The sequence below is a fragment of the Coenobita brevimanus genome, chromosome 93 (genome assembly GCF_032717465.1).
Source record: "Coenobita brevimanus isolate Jiangsu-jjx chromosome 93, ASM3271746v2, whole genome shotgun sequence".
NCBI lineage: Eukaryota > Metazoa > Arthropoda > Malacostraca > Decapoda > Coenobitidae > Coenobita > Coenobita brevimanus.
Genome location: NC_137046.1, coordinates 6,513,885 through 6,531,096, shown reverse-complemented (window position 1 = coordinate 6,531,096; position 17,212 = coordinate 6,513,885). Strand labels below are relative to the sequence as shown.

The following is a 17,212-nucleotide window of genomic DNA, read 5'->3' as shown; positions in this document are numbered from 1 at the left end:
CTGCTCCTAGTCGTTCCTACTCCCCCCCTTCCCCTCCCCCATTCTCCGCCACACACCTGAGCCACAAGTTAAGGGTGATGGAGGGTGGGTGTTAAAGCATAATTGGTGGTGTGTTGTTCTTAACACACACACACACACACACACACACACACACACACACACACACACACACCTGAGCCACAAGGTAAGGGTGATTGGCGTTGGAACGTAGCTGATGTTGCGTGTTCCTCCTGACCACAGTAAAGTTCGAAGTGGGAGGTGGGAGGAGGAAGGCGACTAAAAATACAACGACATCACTATTTATCACTCTCCATATCTTTCTTCTTCCGCTAGCATGCAGTTAAACATACGATTTTCTATCCATATGACATAAGATCGACTTTATCACAGTAGACAACACATTAAATACAACAGGGGAAACTTGTATATGAGTTTACTGAACAGGGATATTCAGACCTGTGTGATAATAGTTCTAGTCAGCGTTGTTCATCAGCAGCCAAAAGGTTGGTGATTGCTCAACGAAACGTAAATTCTGGTAAGGATTTTGAACATCCATTATAAACTATATTCCATCACAAAATCCGTGGAATAGCAGAAAAATTCTTTGTATCCATGAGAAAAAGTGGTCTCAGTTATCTTATTTTGGCTAAGGCATAATGATTTTCTCCGGCTGAAGGATAGTTATATCTTTCACAGGGTTAACGTCACCTTACTGTTCACTCTGAGCTTCCATTTCTGTCACAAACTTCACGGCAGATCTTGATTATGTTGGGTGAAACTACTGGCTTTCCTGGCGTTACATGCATCAGCTCCACTCCGCCTGCTCCGTGACTTGTTGTTTTTACTGGTGACACTACTGGTGACACTGCACATCTATGGCGGCGGTGAGGGTAATGGCACCGACCAGCCTGACATGTTGTTCTGGTGTCAACATCTTTTTCCATATGAAGTTGTAGTATCACACATTGTACATAATAATTTTTTAAGCTGTTTAGTCATAATTAACAGTGTGTAATGAAGTGTGAATGATGAACAACCAAATATCATTTCGCTGTTAGCTGTGGTATAGAAAGAAGGTGGATGGCAGACCACAAGTGCCACCCTGTTTCAATTATAAAATGAAGGTTAGGAGAAGTGAAAAGATATCTGAATAGTGCGTAAGTGTAAAGTCCTGGGGAACCATTTATTATGATGGTATATGTGAATGTACTTTATGCCATTTTATAGAGGTGTATAATGTGCTAGTAGAGTTGTCACTTATCTCTACTTTTTGCATAACCCAGAGTATATGTAAATGCTTGGCACCTAATTTTAGCTGACCTCAGCACCGCGCCCTAGTCGGCTCTGTGAGCGTACAGCGTCAGAAGACGTTTTATAGTTATCAAGGGAGGTGGTATCGCTCTTACATATCTCTCGGGTCGCAGTTATATTATTCTGTACCCAATAAAGAGAGATTTAATCTGCTCATTTCTGTCACCTTACACTACCACTTAATAACAGACCAGCTTCCACCTTCTAGTGGCAGAGGACCTTTGGTGGGAAGTGTCGGGCAGTGACGGTGAGTAGCTGACGTGTACTACAGACAGTGTCGTCGATCTCCAACACGGTGGTCTAGTTATACTAAACAGCAGAACACTTAATATGTAGTCAACTGCTACTCCATAACGGCTACATTAAATTGGTGGCCAGCGGTATGACGATACATTAAATTGGTGCTAGCGGTGGCACGATATTTAGTGCTAGCCGTGGCCCGATACAATGTCACTCCCACCAGCAGGTCAGCAGAGGTCACGACAGGACACTTATCAAGTCACTACCTTTCTCCCCTGTTCTTGACCAGACATGTTTATGGTCACGTTCTGAGGGTGCGTGAGAGTGGACTCGAAGTTTTAGTTTCCCCCCCCCCCCAAAGACACCCACACCCACAACCCGTCTCCACGAACACTCTTAATAACATAACGAAGAAACTAAGAATTCAGGATTTTTTTTTTTTTTTTTTTAAGAATCCGGAAGGTACAACAACAATAATTTGGATCTGTATATACATTACTGTACGTAACATACCGTATCGTACATCTTATGATTTTTTTTTTTTCTAACAAAAATTAATGTCAAGAGGTGGCATATTACACTACAAGTAACTCACTACTGACAACGAAAGACCATTATCATGTACTCCATATTTTATAGCCTACAACCAATTATAACAATTAACCTTAGTATATATAATTATAAACGAAACTGAATACTGTGTCATTTTAGCACTATCAAACTGAATCATACTCGTATAATCATTCGTTTCGGCATATAACTGAAAAACAACATTAAAAAGTAAAAGCACACTCTTATGTCCCATTTAGGGGGTGTTTCCAGAGGTCATTCTAAGTCAGAAATGTTCTGTTCTACGAAAATATATATATATATATATATATATATATATATATATATATATATATATATATATATATATATATATATATATCGAAATCACAACGGTTGTGGAGTAAAGGGTATTGAAATAGGATTGGTGGCAACGGTAAAAAATGTCAATTTCCATCCCATGTTGCCAACCTCTATACTCAACTTAATTTTTGCCAAGAATAGTTTAAACAATAATAAACAAGCACTGTCCAACCAAAAACTACAGCGATGAAGAGTAAAGTGCTTAGCAATGCGGAGTGGACGCTGGAATTTTTTCCCCATTACCATGATTTAGAATGGAATGGCCTCAGGAATCACCTGAAGTTAGTACGTCAAGTCGTGAAACACCCTGTATATATTTATGACCAGCTTAGTTCTCTTAAATATATTTATTTGAACAAATAACAGTCGCACAGGCAACTTATAAAATCACAAGTATATTATCTTCACTAGGGTAGCTAGATGAAAATTTATATTGCTCAGATAACAGTGAATGAAAACATCATTTATGTATAGCCCAGTGACGTGACCTATATATAATAATTACTGTTAGATAGAGAGGAATGCTACAGTCAGCTAAACTGGTCAGCACAAGTGAAGAATGCAGTCAAGCAAATCACGACTCACAATTGCATGCATCAACACACACCTCGCGAGAATCGTCAGACAAAGACAGGACCTGGCTGAAGCAAGACGTTCAGTCAGCACCAAAAGTCCTGTCGCCACTCCTGTTTCTTTTTCCATGCTATATGAAAATTAGTGTGGTGAATCCGCTGCAGTCGACATTAATGACTTCATCTGGTTTCACATCAATGTCATCAGTGTCGTCTGCTGCAGAGGCACCACACTTATTTTCTAAAGTCCATGAAAAGAGAGGTAGGAGAGGCGATTGAACTTTTGATGCCGACTGTACCCTTTCTCTTGTTATGCACCTCCCCCTCAATAAACCCCCAACACAACGTTTGACCTCTATTATCCATTACTGAAGTACAGAAGGGAGGAGTGGAAAAAAAAAAAAAAAAAAAAAAAAAAGGCACCCTAATAACAGACACAGAGGCAAGAGACACTGTAAAAGAGAGGCGTCAAAGAAAGGAGGGAGACAAAGCATTGTTATATCACAACCTGTGTCTATAACGAATGAGAGCATGACTACAGGAGGTGTAACTACCCTTCTTGCTACCAAACCTTAGTATAAGCACTGACCCTCTTCTCTAGCATATATTTATAAGCCATCCCTGATATCATTTACATCACTAACAGCGGCGGCGATGGCGGTGGTGATGTTTCAGTTCCTCAGTTGGAGCGGGGAGGGACTAGGGAAGGGTGGGGCCGGACCACGTAGGACAGGGGGCAAAGTGAAGGCAGGTGGACTCGGGCGGAGTGGAGAGGGGTGAGGTGGAATGGAAGACAGCGATGGGTGGGTAGGCGAATTACGGGGTAGGGAGACAGGAGTAGTGTGTAGACATATGTGGACAAATTAATGGGAGGAAGGGAAAAGTGAGGCTTGGACAGAAGGGACAAAAAATGAAGAGAAACATATGCAGAAGGTCTGAGAGAAGTGAAATACTGGGTACGATAAGTGAGAGCATCGGCACCAGAGCTCGCTTACAGTCTAGATTTATTATGGCGTAATGGCCTGGTATTTAGAAGGCAGTTAACCCCCTATCAGATACTCCTACATCAACTGCGTCGCTATAGATTCTCTCTCTCTCTCTCTCTCTCTCTCTCTCTCTCTCTCTCTCTCTCTCTCTCTCTCTCTCTCTGAGTAATCACTGGCTGTTTCTGTCCGTTCTCTTAGTCAGTTTGAGTCTAGTCTAGCACCACTTTAATTACTAAGGATTTTTTATATAAACACTGCAAGCAGTAACGGCAACACGAAGGACAAAAATAACAGCAGCAATAAAATCGACAGGCCAATATTCTAATAACTGACTCCACCAGAATACGTGCAGATCCTTCCTTATCAGAATAAAATCGTGTGGAGATAGTAGGAATAAACTAAAACGGAAAAAGTTAGTGTCTTATTGCAAAGGTTAATGGAAATTCATCCTATTTCATACTAAAGTCCTTCTCTTACCTACAGAAAATCATATGTCGGGGAAGAATGACAAGGAGCGACAGACAGAAGGAATGGAGTTAGGAATGTGGATGGTGAAGAGAAAGAAGATGGGACGAGGGAGAGGCTGAACAAGGCACTGGACCAATCGAAGGGTGGTGGGACAAAATTATAGAAGAATCGCGATGGAGAGAGACAAGCCGGGAATACTGAACGGATGGAAAGGAAGGTAATGATATGGAGGATGAACAGGTGGCAAAGGATGAGAGAGAGATTGAAGAGAGTACAGTGAAGGAGAAGGGAGAGAGTGTGGGCAGGATAAAGGAGTTGAAACACGTGTGCGATCAGGAGAACGTCATGGAATAAGATACGACGGGAAAATGAAGAGAACAAAGGACAGTGGGAAGGATGATAATGTGAGGAAATGAAGGAGAAGACGAAGAAAGAGAAAACACTATTAAACCTGAAGGGACGAGAGAAAAAAAGTATATATGGGGAATAACACAAGCTGATAGAGAAGATATTACACACCACCAAAATTCCCACGAGAATGAAGGATGGTTTCCACACAGTTACAGTACGATCCTCCTCGCAGAAGGTGGTGACCTCTATGGATTTATGTTACCTCGTTTCATTAAAAATGTTTGCATTATTGTATCTATGACCTACCAAGAAAAACGAAAAGTAAGAAAAAATAACTAGGGGATCTTCGAGGTTATTAGCCCAGGGAACAAAACTGTACCAGGTTTGAAGAAAACTGGTGAGGAAATGAACTGGCAGCGAACTGAAAAAGTGTTTGGAAGAATAAAGAAAGAAGCAGAATGAAACTGAGCAAATACAGTGCAACTGAAGAGAAAGAGATGACAATAAGAAGAAAATGAAAGTGAGGGGGAACAGTGATAAGCAGGAAAAAAATACTGAGGAAAAAAGTGATATACTCAAGTGGGAGATGAAGAGAATATGAAAAAATTAAAAGCAGAGAGCAAAAGAAACAGATGAAGAAGAGGCCATTATGCTTGGGAGGGTGGAGGTATTGCAGGTTTCCAGCATTTGTCACCTCACACACACACACACACACACACACACACACACACACACACACACACACATCCATCTTGGCTTTGTTACATGTATTTGGTTGACATCTGACCCACAGTGTCGTCGTCCTCACCAGCGTCAACAAGACATGTTTATATTGGCGCTAAGGTGTTATGTATACAAGCGTTATACTGAGTACGGGTAAATACTTGAACACGCTTGGATGTGTGTGTGTGTGTGTGTGTGTGTGTGTGTGTGTGTGTGTGTGTGTGTGTGTGTGTGTGTGTGTGTGTGTGTGTGTGTGTGTGTGTGTGTGTGTGTGTGTGTGTGTGTGTGTGTGTGTGTGTGTGTGTGTGTGTGTGTGTGTGTGTGTGTGTGTGTGTGTGTGTGTGTGTGTGTGTGTGTGTGTGTGTGTGTGTGTGTGTGTGTGTGTGTGTGTGTGTGTGTGTGTGTGTGTGTGTGTGTGTGTGTGTGTGTGTGTGTGTGTGTGTGTGTGTGTGTGTGTGTGTGTGTGTGTGTGTGTGTGTGTGTGTGTGTGTGTGTGTGTGTGTGTGTGTGTGTGTGTGTGTGTGTGTGTGTGTGTGTGTGTGTGTGTGTGTGGGTGTGAAAACTAAAATATTCGACTGCCCGATGATAAGTCGAAATTATTCTATATTATTTAGAAATTTCTTACGAACTGCTGCTACGTCATGGCTCTTATATGGTTAATTCCTCATTTTAAGAAAAAAAAAATGCATAATCAAGGTAAAGGGAGAATATGACTGGGAAAGAGTACTAAAAACAGGGAAGGGGACAAGAGAGGCGTTGGGTACCATACAGGGCTGCCGTGTGATCCCTCAATGTTTACAAGACACTTCAACACTGGTGTACATAGTGGTTAATAATACTTGCCTTCCCTTATAAGCACAGGGAAAAAAACAGTGACAACTCTGGTGAAATTTTGCCATTAAAGGTGAAAGCAATGGGAATTTAACACGCGTCTATGATGGCAGTTGTAGAATTGTTTGTATTAGAGAGAGAGAGAGAGAGAGAGAGAGAGAGAAACAATTTGGAGATATAAAGTAGGAAAGAATATAAGTGATAGTGGTGTATTAATGAATGGTGCCGTTAATGAGTAGGAACAGATGTGCCTGAAGATACAAGATGTTGGTGTGCTGAGTGAGTGAGTGAGTGTGTGCAGCAGTCGGGTGTGGTGTGGCGTGCAGGGTCAATAGCATCCTCTCTCAGCCACACCCCCATAAACACCTGGCCTCGTATTCTTGTCGGTTAAGGAAGCTCCCAAACACCTCTGTTTTAGCGATTTATTTTGTTTTATTACACCTTACTGTCTATTCTGTGTTATATAAATCCTACCAAAATCGCCATACTCTGCATAAATAACGTATAAAAGAATATTAACCATTTATATCCAAGAATAAATAGCTAAGGGAGATGTCCTAGGGAGCTTCCTCAAAAATACGAGTCCAGGGCTCGTATCATCGTCTGTTGAGGAAGCTACCTAACACCTCTGCCTCTGCGATTTGTTTCGGAATATGGGTAGTTAATATCTTTTTGTACATTATGCATGCAGAGTATGGCGATCTTGGAAGGACTGATGTAATGCAGAAGATTATAGTAAGGTGTAATAAATAAAATAAATAGCCCAGGAAAAGGTGTTAGGGAGCTCTCTCAACCGACGAGAAAACGTTGTCAGGGTTCGTAGTCCCGTCGGCTAAGTAAGCTCCCTAACACTTTCGGCCAGATTCAGCGTTGATAAATTCGGCGTTGATAGATTCGGTGTTGACAGAGTCGGCGTTGATAGATTCGACGCTGATAAACTTGGTGTTGATAGATTCGGTGTCGACTGATTCGGTTAATAAATTCAGCGTTGATAGATTCGGTGTGGACTGATTTGGCGTTGATAAATTCGGCACTGACAGATTCGACATTGATTGATTTGGCGCTGATAGATTCGGCGTTGGGAAAATTGGCATCGAACGAATCAAATTAAGGGGTGGCCCTATACAGCAGGCAGCGGGATTACCAGCCCTCACCACCCCTTCCCTTTTAGTCTGCTCTTATGACACGCAAGGAATACCAGAGTAGTAATACGTTTCCCCTGTACCCTGGGGATCCACCTACCACTGAGGGGAGGAGGAGGAGTAGGAGGAGGACAGAATACAGAAAGGAAAAGAAAGCATGTATATATAAGCCTGGACCAGACAAAACTGCTAAATCCCAAACATCAACCTCTTCGTGAATGGCTCAAGGACAGAGACCCGTGCCTGTATCTCCCCCTGGGTCCCTGTGCTGCCTTATCATCTTAAATCCTGCGACCAATTTTACTGCTTTTTTCTAATCTCCATATTACTTCACTCAGCTCAAGAGGGACTGTTCAAGCTGGAAGGACAAATTATACCTGTCATTAATATTTCTAATACCAGGATACTCTCTGGAATTGGATCATGTCGCTGTAGTGAAAACAATAAAATAATAATGACGTCGAAAGGCTGACAAGGGGTGAGCCTCCGCCCGCTCCCTGACCCCGGGTTACAAAAGCACAAAAGGATGCCAAATGCAGGCGCGGCGACCCCAGCCCCTCCCCGCCCTCACCTGGCATTGTGATGGTGATGCTATCTCTCTTTCTCTCTCTCTCTCTCACATCATTATTCCGCCCCCATCTCGCAGCATTTTACCGCCAGTAATTATCACACAAGTATCAAGTGTTCACTTAAATCTAAACCTACAGTCTTACTAATGTGCAAACATAAACATACCGGTATGCGTATTTTTTTACAGCCACTTCGGATGATTTGAAAGGTAACACGCCTGGCAGCATAGTTAATATTAAAAATGGTCAGGAAGAAAAAAAGAATGAAAAATTCAGATAGACAGACAGATAAAGATACATGGGTAAATGAAACATAAATATATAATATATATTGAGTATTAAAATACATATGTAATATGTAATTATAATAAAATACATACATACATACATAAACACAAACACACACACACACACACACATATATATATATATATATATATATATATATATATATACAGAGAGAGAGAGAGAGAGAGAGAGCACTATGGACTCAGAAGAACGAAAATGTATGAGGAAAAACAGATGCTAGACGGAGGGGTTAAACTGCTGGAAGTGAAAGAAGTGAAGAATAATATACTGACATGTTTCTGGGCAAATTTCTATGATGATAAAAGAACGCAGAAGAACACAGAATCCCCCAAAATTTGATGGATTTATAAGGTGTGACGTGCAACCCCTATAATTCATTCAAAAGGCCCTAATAACAGGAAAAATGTGTCAAGGGGTATTGGCCTAAGGAACAACTGTGTCAAGACTGAAGCGAGCTGGTGAAGAAATAAATGAATTGCACAAAGCTGAGAAAGTGTTTGGAAGAAAGGTAAGGGGAAATAAACCGGGGGATTATAGTAGGTTTCCACACACCTAACAAGATGGATACCAGTATGATGGAAAGATGAATAAGATGGCCTGGAGAGGAACAAATAAACACGGCTACTAAGCACAAAGACAAATGATAAAAGTCAGAGGATGGTGGAACAGTACCATTACAGTATATACTCTCAAACTATTTTGGATGGAATGTAGATCTGTTTATTTATATGAACCAGGATATGGAGGACAGGTGTACTGTTCTTTGGAGGTATAAGTAGGATATATACCGATTAGGAGGGATGAATGGGCTAGTCATAAGTCTGAATACAGTGAAGCTCCCTTGAATTAATTGAGGGCCGCTTAGAAAATGTCGCTAAGTCAAAACAAGATGAGAAAAGGATTAATTCTCCTAAATACGATGATATCTTTAATATTTTACACTAGCTATCGCCACATGATTTTACTGGGTTTGGGAGATTCTATAGATCTGACTGTGGACGGGGTAGGAACAAACCTCATTAAGCCCTTTGCTACAGTGCGTCTTCCTTTGCTGAATAAAATCGTCTGGCAACAGAGAATTAAACAAAGAAGGCGCCATAGTACCGACGGCTTTAAACAGGAAACTGCTTAAGAAGAAATGAAGGCCAACAAGAGTTCTATCGTTCATTTAAGCAGGCGGAGATTATTGTTCCTTTGAAGCTTATTTTACGTACCTCAATAGCAGAAGAAGGCAATACTAAGGATCGACACCCTTTCCATAGATTCTCTGTGACTAGATTAATATTCTAGTGTTAATCTCTTAGTACAGTTCAACACTGAAGATGGAGACTTGGCAGATTTACGCCTGGCTAAAGTGAACAGGGGACTGAATAATGCGAGAGATTATATGCTGAAAGCCTGCTTAGGCAAGAATGATGAAGTGTACGTGAGGAAGTACACGCTGATTTGATGATTAGAATGAAATGAAAGACAGCAGGTGAGCCAAGATAACGCTGATGAATATACGGTACACTACTGTTTAAAACAGTACGTATGAATGTGTATACCTATCGACCACTCCATCGAACCCCTACCTGTTCATAGTAACCAGCATCATATTTCCTCGCTACACTGAGATTAGCTCTTCTGGGAGGTGGTGAGAGAGCGGTGTGGATGGAGAAAGAGTGAATAAGGTGGAAGCGAAGGAAGTGTGTGGGGGGGGGGACGGGGAAAGGAGGAGGAGGAGAAGAAGTGCGTGTAGTGAAGAGGAGGAGAAAGGGAGGGGTGAAGGTGTGTATAAGGTAATGAGGGGGAAGGGTGAGATGGGGAGAAAGACCGTGTGGTAAAAGAGAGGAGAAAGGGAAAGAGTGGGAGTGTGGTGACAGAGAGAGAGAGAGAGAGAGTTTGGGCAGGGGAGTTTGGAGAAGTAAGATGAAGAGTTGAAAGATAACGAATTTCTAGAAATCTTGAGTATTAATCTGCTCACATTAGGAGTATAAAACAACTCACTTTAAAGTATACTTCATCAAAAATGTATAAATAACACACGGAATTGATTAGCAACAAACTTTCTGCTATTCTTGAATATTACAACTCCGAATATCACTTACACACTTCAGATATTTACTTCACTCACACATGTATTATCAAGTACGGATTTCCACGAAACTTGGTAGAAGAATGGGCCTTGGCCCAGAACAGACTCCATTAAATTTTGGTGCGGATCCGGATAAAGGTGCGGATCCAGGATTTTTTTTTTCTTTTTCAGTTTCTTTACCATTGCGAGATAGGACCGTTTTCGACATTTTCGTAAAGTTTTCAGTGAATATTGCATGGATGTTGATGGCGGGGGTATGCGCTGTACTGAGTGCCATTCTAGTTTTTCCTGTATCTGAACCAATAACTTCTTTCATATCACCAAATAATGACACACTTATGGTTACAGCTGTTAGTAGGGAACATATACTTTTCTGTTTTTTGTTTGGTTTCAGAAAGTGGAGGAAATATATTTGTCAAAATATGTGACACTTTTCTTCCACGCTTCTGACACGGGCGAGACTAGGCCATAACTTGTGTTGGTGCCTTGTGCGGGGTCTTCTCCTACAATAATATATAGTGTGCCTGGTCTGAATGAAAATTAGGCTATATTATGTCTGCGTCACTGTCCACTATAAGGATTTATTTCGCTAATTTTCTTTACAAAGCGTCCAGGTCTCTGCACACCCATTTTGCTGTGTGTGTGTGTGTGTGTGTGTGTGTGTGTGTGTGTGTACTTTACAAGCGTTACCTTTTCTATTGACAAAGCCGGTACTGTATCTGTGAGAACTAAATTTCCTATAACGGCCATACCACGTTGGGTACACCGCTTCCCGTCCGATCAGCGAAGTTAAGCAACGTTGGGTCTGGTTAGTACTTGGATGGGTGACCGCCTGGGAACACCAGATGCTGTTGGCATAACGTTCTCCCTACGTGTCAAGTGGGGTTGGTGGAGGATTAGTGCCCCTCCCTGTAAAACAATTAACTCTAAGCCCTTGGCCACCCCGTTTGGGATACATGACGTCTGGCAATGAATGATGAATATATGTCTGCCCTGACTTAATATTTCCACACTGATAGCATTTAAACATACATTGTATTATTGATGATAAACTCTTTCCTGTCACCTTCACTCTTATCCTTATCTCTCACATTTAGATCTCCTTCAACCCCCATCCTCACTTCTCGCTCTCATTCTCGCCTCACACCATCTTTCATCTCTTACTGCCATCTCATCATCTCCCTCCTTCACCTATACCCTCACATTCTCAACCTCAACTTTCACTTCTAATTCCATACTCACTTCTCGCCTTCATCAACACGTTCTATCCTCACCACTCACACTCACCACTGATCCAACTCATGAGGCCAGTCTTACAGTCAGCCAGCATAATTTCGTTAACAGTACTAAAGGTGGAAAAACGCAAGCTGACCATCATTTCTCTTTAGGACAAACGATGGTGGTTAAAGCAAAAACATTTCATGCACTGATATAGCTATAAAAACACTTCTTTTAGGACATGCCTTCACTGAAACTTTGCAAAATATTTCCTTTAAAAATGCTGCTATAATAAACAGCTTAATCAGACAGATGTTATACTTTCCAAATCACTGCAAATTATAAAACCGACTGCCTGAATCTTTACACAAACTGATAAAGACAGAATGAAAACTTGTCCAATATACCCAGCACCAAAAACAGACATTTCCTGAGGAAAAATATCTCACTCAACTATGTTCACACCAACACTAAAAATGAAACTGTCAAGAAGGATTTCCCACTATATTTACAAAGGAATTTACGACAGTTGAAAGTAACATCGCCCAACGTTGATTTCCATTTGCTCTCAGTGTCATCACAGTTCACGACCTGCTCCAACAACTACCAACACCTGGCAAGCTATAAATAAGCCTTCCACCTCCACCCTCGCCACTCCACCCAGTGGTACTCCACCTCCGCCTCCACCCTCAACCATTCACTGCTACCTCATCCCTAATTCTTGTTCCCCATTCTTACTTTGTATAATATTTTGATTTTTTAATTATTTCTCTAAATTTCATCATTATTCTTCACTATTTGTTCCCTCCGCTCAGCCTTACCCTCTCCGTGTATAGTGATATTCTCTCTCTCTCTCTCTCTCTCTCTCTCTTCATACTTCAACAACACACCATTACTTTCTTCAACTTTTATAATTCACACAATCCCCACATCTCCCTCACACCTTTCATCTACACACAATCAAAGCCTTCTTAATAATTCAATTCATTCTCATTCATCCATCACTCCTTTTACTCACATCTCCTATGTACTCTTCACATCTTCCTCACTTGGCACTCCCTCACACACCTTCCGGCGGTTCCCCACATCTCACCCTCCCCACAGTCCCTCCTACATCCCCTACGTCACTTTATGCCACTGTCTCATCCTCCATCACACCCCAATCCCCCTCCCCTCTCACGTCACATATGCCACCATGCCTCATCTCCTCCCCTCTAGCTCGTCACTTACCCGCCCTTCACGTCACTTTGTCATCGTGTCTCAATTCACCTCTCTAGCCGGTCACACCTCCCCCTCCCCCTCACCCTCATGTCACTTTATGCCACCATATCTGACACCCCCCAAACAAGCCCCTCACCCCTCACTACTCGTCAGTGTCATCTCCCTCTCCTCTGACCATACTACTTTCCAGTCCTTTTTTCTTCCGTGTGTGTGTCTCTCCTCTTCTCTGTCTCCCTGCCACAAACACCTCGCTGCCTCCCCGTCTTTACCTGTCCCTACCTGTTAACTCTCATCACACATTCATAACTTGCTCTCTTCATACCCATACCTACATAAATACAAACACAACTCACTCTCTCTCTCTCTCTCTCTCCTGTGGTGATGGTGTGATGTGGCTAATCTCACATAACAGGGGCAGGGTCGGCGGCCAGGGAACCCCACTGGCATTGGCCACTGTATGCTGGTGGATCAGGAGCGTCTTGGAAATAATATTGATAAAAATAAAGATGGTTATGAGGCAGGGCACAGCGTTCAGTATCAGAAATAATAATTCCCAGCGGGGCACACGACTCAATAATAACAGTGGCAATAATAATAATAATGATAACAACAGCAATAATAATAATAATAATAATAATAATAATAATAATAGTAGGAGTAGTAGTAGTAGTAGTAGTAGTAGTAGTAGTAGTAATAATAATAATAATAGTAATAATAATAGTAATAATAATAATAATACATCAAGCAGAAAACAGCTTGCACTAGCCAGCATAATAACAATCAAAATTACGTACTTCTGACAATGTCCACTCCCACCAAACTCACATAACAGTGCCAGAACACGCGGTGGTCAACTCAGCAGCCTTGAAGCCACCACCTCAGCAGCCTTGAAACCACTACCTCAGCAGCCTTGAAACCACCACCTCAGCAGCCTTGAAACCACCACCTCAGCAGCCTTGAAACCACCACCTCTGATGCCTTGTTACCTCCACCTCAGCAGTCTAGAAATCGCGAACTCAGCAGCCTTGAAACCACCACCTCAGCAGCCTTGAAACCACCACCTCAGCAGCCTTGAAATCACCACCTCAGCAGCCTTGAAACCACCACCTCAGCAGCCTTGAAATCACCACCTCAGCAGCCTTGAAACCACCACCTCAGCAGCCTTGAAACCACCACCCCAAACCCATAAATTAAGAAACTCGTAAAGGTAATTGACAGCGGTGAAATATAGCGGCAGAACACAAGACAGGGATACAATTTCTGTCTCCCCTGAGCAGTGCAGTCAGGTCGGGGTATTTGGGAATCACTGAGACTTCATAAAACAAAAAATAAAAGTGATGATTAACTGGGCGACACCAGAAGCTGATCAGGGGCGACAAGTGTAATCAGAGTGAGGAATCTATTAGCCCACCAGATTAATATAATATAAGGGGAAAAAAATGGGGAATGATTACCCTGAGGGACAGCGAAGAGGGCGAGAGGAGAGTGGGAAAAAGAATGAGCAAGAGAGAAGGGTGAAAAAAAAGATGGGAAAGAGAAGGAAAAATGGATAGTCTGGGATAAAGGGAGAGGAAAAGAAAGGAAATACAGCAGGGAGAGGAGAAAGAGAAGGAGAAAATCGCAGGAGAAAGGAGAAAAGGGAGGGGGATGCAGGACAAGACAGGAAAGGAATGGAGGAAAGAAGTAATAAAGGAGGTAAGAACAGAAAGGAGAAAAAAAGAGATGAGGGAAAACAAAGACAGAGGCAAGAAGAAGTAATAACAAATTATGACTTGCAATCTGCGAAATATGTATAGAGACAAGAAGGAGAATATGGCCTGCATTCTTGGTGTGATAATGGACGAGTGCAGGTAATGACCATGGGTTTTGTTACTGTGGAGGGGTGATGATATACAGGAGGGGTGGAAAGATGGGAGGGGGGGGGTAAAAGAGAGGAGTGTAAGGAAGAGAAAGGTAGGGGAAGTGAGGGGAGGAAGAGGAGGGAAAAACTACAGGGGAGGGAAGGGAATGAGAAGGGGAAATACGAGGGGAAAAAAAAAGAGGGAAAGAAAAGAAAGGAGGGAAGGGAAAGAGAGTAGGAAATAAGGAGAGAGAAAAAAGGTCCAGCGGTATACCCCTTCCTGTATTTCCTCAGAAGCAGCCAAGAAATATTGTATATACCTGTAAATAAGTTTTTTTTTTATGATACACACAGGCAAACAAACGGACGCAAACAAACAAGTAAAAAAAAAAATGCAGTCTCTTTCCTTTCGCGGACACGGAGATAAAAACGGTCCCTTTGTCAGTCTTGTCGAAAGTTTAATCGGTGACGTCTTTTCATTATATCTTTTCTCTGCCCTGACAGTTTTACTCAGGTTTGGAGACTTTTCGAACTGGATGGGTTAGATATAGCCTCCATGAACCCTTCCAGAACGAGATCTCTCCCCTATACTGAATCAGATCATCTAATGAATACACAAATATATCCTTAAAGTGAAAAAGGATTAAACTTCAGTGACACACAGCAGCAGCCGAACTTTCTCAAACTGGTCGTCTAATCCTCCAGGCGAAACTGCCTTCCGCAGTGAGATTAGGTAACATAAATAGATGTGACGAGACTGGCCAATCAGGTAGGGTCGGGAGGGGAACCTAAAAAATACATTGGCCAACTAGAGGCTAGGCTAAGGGATGGGAAATACTTCGATTGGAAATACTGTACCCTTTTCACTATAACTTGGCCTAACATTGCCATCGCCCTACCTTGAATGCTGAGTTGTTGCAATAGATGAACACTAGAATTTGAGGTTAATCACGAAGAAGTGCCGTGGCACCATTCTTTTCTGCCACGGAGCTACGGGCAATAGCTGCAAAAAGACGAAAATCCAGGCCAAGTTAGTGTGAAAGAATCATGACCTTTCCTAACCTAACTTAACCTCTACATATACAATATCTATTCCTTCATTTCTCCTACTTCTTCCATTTCCATTCTAACTCATTCATTTTCTTTTCATACCTCGTACATTATTCATCTACATCTCCACATCGGTTCTACATACATCATTTTTCTTTCATCAATTTTCACTTCGTTCTCTTCGCATTACATAATCTCTGGATGAAGCTCCAATCAACAGCTCATAATTTTTCATGCATTCTCTCTACCTCCTCGAGGTCCCTCCTCTTCGCACTTTTGCTGCTATCTCCCCTCCAGTCGCCTCCGTCTCACATCCTCTCCGTTCCCCTCTCACATTCACCCACCATCCTCTTTCCTTGCCACATCCTGTCTCCCTTCCGCTCCTCATTTCCTCAGACCTCTGTACACAAGCCCTCTTAGCTAACCTGAACGTCCCCTCAGCCACCCACCTGCCCAATCACCCATCCGCCGAACCACCTACTCATCGAACCCCCCAACCACCTAGCCATCCAACTCCCCAACCACCTAGCCATCCAACCCCCCAACAACCCAATTCTCAGCTACCCATCCGCACACCCAGCCAGTCCTTCACACTCACCCGCTACCCTGCCCCCTTCACCCACCACCCACACATTTTCACCCTCACACTATCACAATTTATCACAGAATATTAATCTGAATCACTCATCACAACCTTCTACCACCTGCAACCACTAAAGCCTTTAAAGCAACCACCTAAACTCCACCAAGACCACTCAATATTGTCAGGTGCATCATGTTAGCAACCTGTCCTAACCACAGATAACAACTTCCACCAACAACCCATACCCACTCCTCTCCACCCATAACCTGGACAAACGCCCACACCCACTCATGTTAACACAATTCCACGTACAAACCCCAAACTTCGCCCTACATCTATCGTAACATCATATGCACCCACCCATTTCCCACCCAGCTCTTCCTTTCATTCCATCAACCGCCCACAGCTACCCACTGATACTCAGCTCTTCCTTTCATTCCATCATCCGCCCACACCCACCCACACCACCTAGGAACTCCAAACCCCACCCCATCCTTGTAAATATAAACCGTGAAGCCAATCTCACAAGGTAACGAGCCAGAGAGAATGATATTAATGTGTACCGATTATGTGTGGATGTTACCTCCGTGCGGCGAGGTGCGGGAGGGGACGTGGCCGCCAGCGAGCTAAGAGATGTGGACACCAGCACCTTATGGGACAAGTCGGCCTTTTGACCGAATATGGTTACCTCTCACCACTTGCCTTGGGATGACCAGGGGTGCGGGGGGGTGGGGGAGGTAGGAATGAAGGATGTGGAAAGACTGGTTAGAGGTGGATATGAAGGAAGGTTTGGACGGAGGAGGGAATAT

The 17,212-nt window shown here is 42.7% G+C and overlaps 1 non-coding gene across 1 annotated transcript; it reads left to right on the top strand.

Moving 5' to 3' along the window:
- The first annotated feature begins 11,229 nt into the window (after positions 1–11,229).
- LOC145412702 (5S ribosomal RNA) lies at positions 11,230–11,348 on the top strand. The gene has a single exon (XR_013899613.1). It is a non-coding gene; the product is annotated as a 5S ribosomal RNA (ribosomal RNA).
- Positions 11,349–17,212: the final 5,864 nt, after the last annotated feature.